This window comes from Mobula birostris, chromosome 2 (genome assembly GCF_030028105.1).
Source record: "Mobula birostris isolate sMobBir1 chromosome 2, sMobBir1.hap1, whole genome shotgun sequence".
Classification (NCBI taxonomy): domain Eukaryota; kingdom Metazoa; phylum Chordata; class Chondrichthyes; order Myliobatiformes; family Myliobatidae; genus Mobula; species Mobula birostris.
The window spans coordinates 4,566,337-4,571,908 of NC_092371.1; the positions used below are offsets into that span (position 1 = coordinate 4,566,337).

The 5,572-nt window shown below is 47.2% G+C and overlaps 1 long non-coding RNA gene across 1 annotated transcript; it reads left to right on the forward strand.

Moving 5' to 3' along the window:
* The first annotated feature begins 260 nt into the window (after positions 1 to 260).
* On the forward strand, positions 261 to 4,888 carry LOC140211512 (uncharacterized). Its single transcript, XR_011889499.1, has 3 exons — positions 261 to 574; positions 3,804 to 3,942; positions 4,590 to 4,888. It is a non-coding gene; the product is annotated as an uncharacterized lncRNA (long non-coding RNA).
* Positions 4,889 to 5,572: the final 684 nt, after the last annotated feature.

The window sequence follows — 5,572 nt, forward strand, 5'->3', positions numbered from 1 at the left end:
TTTGTAGGTCATTATGTCCTGGGGCAGATCCCAGGGAATACAAACACCCACTGCTGGCTGAACAGAACAGGTATCTGGTGTGTGTGTGTGTGTGTGTGTGTGTGTGTCCCTGGCCTGTAACATGATCTCACAAGCGTGCAGTGTATAAACAGGAAGTACACTCTGTTCTTGTTCCCAGCTCACACACAGCACACGCATCTGCACTCTCAGGTCAAAAGAACATTTTGTATAGCTTGCAAGTGCACACACACGTCGGCAGATCAGAATGTGTCGGAAGTCTAACTCGAGTTTATTGTCATCAGCAAAAGTCCGTGTGTGCAGCTGCAATGCAAAACTTATATCACAGGCTCACAGCTTCAGATAAGCAGCATTCATACGCAAATCATAAAGCAATCACAAATTCTACATAATTGTAGTGCAAAGCGGTCACAGTGTTTCTGTACTGAGGTGGTGATTAGGGTTGTGCTGGTTGGTTCAAGAACCAAATGGTTGAAGGGAAGTCGCTGTTCCTGAACCTGGTGGTGTGGGACCTCCTGCCTGATTGGAGCTGTGAGAAGATGGCCTGGCCCGGACGGTGGGGATCTGTGATGACATATGTTGCCTTGTTGAGACAGCGTCTCCTGTGGATACGACTGATGGTGGGGTGGGATGTACTTGTACCTGTGATGTATTGGGCCGAATCTACCTCTCTCTATGCAGCTTCTTACATCCCTGTGCATCGGAATGGCTGTCCCAGGCCATGACACCACCAGTCAGAATACTTTTGACAGCACAGTACGTCTGTGGACACTTGTTCATTTAATGCCATTAGTCGGATAAGTGGCTGAGTCTGACCACCAACATACAGCACACTGTTGGTCCAGCCGTTGGTAAAGAAGGTTCACTTCATGCATGCCCTTAGTCGTCAGGGCGCTGGGTGCAAGTTTCAGGAAGTTATGTTACAACTTTATAAAGCTCTGGTCAGGCCGCATCCAGAGTGTTGTATTCAGTCCTGGTCACACCTTTACAGGAAGGGTGTGGAGGCTTTAGAGAGAGGGCAGAGGAGATTCTCCAGGACGCTGCCTGGATTGGAGACTATGAGCTATAGAGGTCAGACAAAGTGTTTTGTCTGGAGTGGTGGACGCTGACACACCTGATAGAAGGTTATAAGATTATAAGGGTCATAGACAGTGTGGGCACGTGGTCAAATGGTTAAGGCATTCGACTAGCGATCTGATGGTCGTGAGTTCGAGCCCCAGCCGAGGCAACATGTTGTGTGTTTGAGCAAGGCACTTAACCACACATTGCTCTGCGACGACACCGGTGCCAAGCTATCAGCTGCAAGTCTCCCCTCTCCACGACACCTTCCCTTGGACAACATCGGTGTCGTGGAGAGGGGAGACTTGCCGCATGGGCAACTGCCGGTCTTCCATACAACCTTGCCCAGGCCTGCGCCCTGGAGAGTGAAGACTTTCCAGGCGCAGATCCATGGTCTCACAAGACTAACAGATGCCTTATAGACAGAACAGATATCCGGTATCTGTACCCCAGGGTTGAAATGTCTAATACTACAGGCCATGTATTAAACGTGAGAGGGAGTAAAATATTACCACAAATAAGTTAATAAAATTACAATTCAAAGTGGATGTAGTGCACAGCACAGGTAAACAGTAAACAGCTCACTGTCCTCGGTGGCCGGGTCTCACACCCCGAGGCAAGAGCCTGTTACTCAGTCTGCTAGTCCGAGTCTTTATAACATAGTATTAGTAGTAATCATACTTTATTAATCCTGGGGGAAATTGGTTTTCGTTACAGTTGCTCCATAAATAATAAATAGTAATAGAACCATAAATAGTTAAATAGTAATATGTAAATTATGCCGGGAAATTATGAAATAAGTCCAGGACCAGCCTATTGGCTCAGGGTGTCTGACCCTCCAAGGGAGGAGTTGTAAAGTTTGATGGCCACAGGCAGGAATGACTTCCTATGATGCTCTGTGCTGCATCTCGGTGGAATGAGTCTCTGGCTGAATGTACTCCTGTGCCCAACCAGTACATTATGTAGTGGTTGGGAGACATTGTCCAAGATGGCATGCAACTTAGACAGCATCCTCTTTTCAGACACCACCGTCAGAGAGTCCAGTTCCATCCCCACAACATCACTGGCCTTACGAATGAGTTTGTTGATTCTGTTGGTGTCTGCTACCCTCAGCCTGCTGCCCCAGCACACAACAGCAAACCTGATAGCACTGGCCACCACAGACTCGTAGAACATCCTCAGCATCATCCGGCAGATGTTAAAGGACCTCAGTCTCCTCAGGAAATAGAGACGGCTCTGACCCTTCTTGTAGACAGCCTCAGTGTTCTTTGACCAGTCCAGTTTATTGTCAATATGCTCTGGTACCTCCTTCCCGATGGTGGTGGGTCGGAGAGGTTGTGGGATGGGTGGGAGGGATCCTCAATAACGTACTGCCACTGCTAAGTTAACAAAATTCACGACACATGCCGGTGATAGTAAACCTGATTCCGATGAGGCTCACCAGGATGCTGCTTGGGTTGGAGGGCATGAGCTGTAAGGAGCGTTTGGTCAAACTTGTGTTGTCTTCTCTGGAGCATCAGAGCCTGTGCAAGATCTGATGGAGGGTCATAACAATGTGAGGGGCAGAGACAGAGTCGACAGCATCACCTCCCCGGGGGGTGAAATGTCTAATACAAGAGGGCAAGCATATAAAGTGAGAGGGGGTGTGGAAAGAAGAAATGTGGGCTAAGTCTTCACGTAAAGAGTGCTGGGTGCTGGAATGTGCTGACAGGGCTGGTGGTGGAGGAGGCAGATACGATAGGGGCATTTAAGAGGCTCAGCGAGGCACGTGGACATGCGGAGAAAGGAGGGATGTGGACATTCTATAAAAAGAAGGGATTAGTTAGGTATTTAATTACTAGTTTAATTAAGTTTGTCGCAATGTCGTGGGCCAAAAGGGTTTGTTCCTGTTCTTTGTTTGTTTGTTATGAAGTGCAGAAATAGGCCCTTCAGCCCAACTTGTCCAAACTGGCCCTGTCTGCCTGTATTTGGTACAAGTCTTTCCGATCCATGTGCCTGTCTTTTCAATACCGGCAAATCTGTTTATTATTGTTACATCTAGATAAGACAGTGAAAAACTTTGCTTTGTATGCTATCCAAACAAACTATTTGACCATACTGAGGGAAAAGCAATAACAGAATCCTGCATTAGAGGTTACAGTCGGAGCAGTGGACAATGAAGTGCAAAGGCCTCTTGTAGATAGATCGTGAGGTCGGTCCATGTCTCCTTCTTGTGCCACGATGAGGGTGGAGGAACAACACCTTATATTCCGTCTGGGTAGCCTCCAACCTGATGGTATGAACATTGATTTCTCCTACTGGTAAAAAAAAATCCCTTCCCCTCCCCTCTATTCTATTCCCCACTCTGGCCTCTACCGTTTTTCACCTGTGTATCACCCCCCCCCCCACCCCCCGCATCCCCTCCTCCTTCCCTTTCTCCCAAGGTCCACTCTCCTCTCCTTTCAGATTCCTTTCTCTCCAGTCAATAGGCTGGTCCTGGATTTATTTCCTGGCATAATTTACATATAACTATTTAATTATTTATGGTGCAACTGTAACAAAAACCAATTTCCCCCGGGATCAATAAAGTATGACTATGACTACCCACCTGGCTTCACCTATCACCTTCCGGCTGGTGGTCCTCTCTGCCCCCCACCACACCTTTTTATTTTGTCCTCTTTCCCTTCCTTTCCAGTCCTAAAGAAGGGTCTCATCCCAAATTGTCAACTGTTCATTCATTTCCATAGACGCTGCCTGCCCTGCTGAGTTCCTCCAGCATTCTGTGTGTGTTGCTCTGGATTTCCAGCATTTGTGGAATTTCTTGTGTTTGTTTGCTGAAGAATTCATCTTTATCGTTCTACAAGCCCATTCAAGAAGCTGATAACAGTGAGTTACAAACAGTTACAGCAGCCCCAGCACATCTCACCCCTTTTGGTTGTTGATGCAAACGACACATTTTACTGTACGTTTCGATGCCCATGTGCTAAATAAATGAGTTTGAACCTGAATTAGTCCTGGAGCCTGGTGGTCTGAGCTTTCAGGCTTTTGTATCTTCTGCCTGATGGGAGAAGAAGGGGGAAATGCCTGGGGTGGGTGGGGTCCTGGATTCTGCTGGCTGCTTTTCTGAGGCAGTGACAAGTGTAGACAGCGTCCATGGAGGGGAGGTTGGTTTCAATGATGTGCTGATCCGTGTCCACAACTCTCTGTACACGTGACCATACCTGCATCCATCATGAAGGACCCTCACCACCTGAGACATACCCTCTTCTCATTACTACATCAGGGAGGAGGGACAGGAGCCTGAAGACCCACACTCAACACTTTAGGAACCGTTTCTTCCCCTCCATTGTTGGCCCATGAATCCATGAATATTATCACACCATTTATTTATTGAGATACCTGTACAGCACGGAATCGGCCCTCCATCTTTTTGAGCCACAGCGCCCAACAATCCCTCAATTTAATTTTAGTCTAATCACAGGACAATTTACAGTGACCAATTAGTGACTAATTTAATCCTACTCTAATCACAGGACAATTTACAATGACCAACCAGCCTACCAACCGGCACATCTTTGGGCTGTGGGACAGAACCAGAGTACCCAGAGGAAACCCTTGTGGTCACGGGGAGAACGTACAAGCTCCTTACAGACAGAACCACAAAATTTCACGGTGTACGTCAGAGCTAATAAACTTGATTCTGATTCCAGATGTTATGTCTTTCTGCGCCTGTGACACTGTTGCAAGTACCTTTTTATTCTACCTGTGCACACAGGTAATTACGTTACAAAAATAAATAATTAAAAGAGAAAACAAAATAATGAGGTACTGTTAATTGTTTCCTGGACCGTTCAGAAATCTGATGGTGGAGGGGAAGAAGCTGTTCCTGAATCGTTGAGTGTGTGTCTTCAGGCTCCTGTACCTGCTCCCTGATGGTAGCAATGAAAAGGGGTTACGTCCTGGGTGGTGAGAGCCCTCCTTACCATTCAAGTGGAACATTTATCAGGAGCACTGCATATGCAGAGCCCTTGGTGTTATTGAGGATCCCACCCATCCATCCAGCATCCTCTGACTTTCCACCATCAGGCAGGAGACTGCAATGCATAAAAACAAAAATGGTTAAAATGACTAAATTTCTCCCCCAAGGCTATTAGGCTTCTGAACTCCTGGATGCATTGTATTTGAAATGACACTGGTTAATCTGTTCTGTACTCTACAATATTTTTCACCTCCCCCTTGTAGACTTCTCAAACTTCCACTAATGCCCCACCTCCCCCTCGTACCCCATCCGCTACTTATTTATATACACACATTCTTTCTCTCTCTCTCTCTCTCTCTCCTTTTTCTCCCTCTGACTATACCCCTTGCCCATCCTCTGGGTTTCCCTTCCTCCCCCTTTTCCTTCTCCCCGGACCTCCTGTCCCATGATCCTCTCGTACCCCTTTTGCCTATCACCTGTCCAGCTCTTGGCTCCATCCCTCCCCCTCCTGTCTTCTCCTATCATTTCAGATCTCCC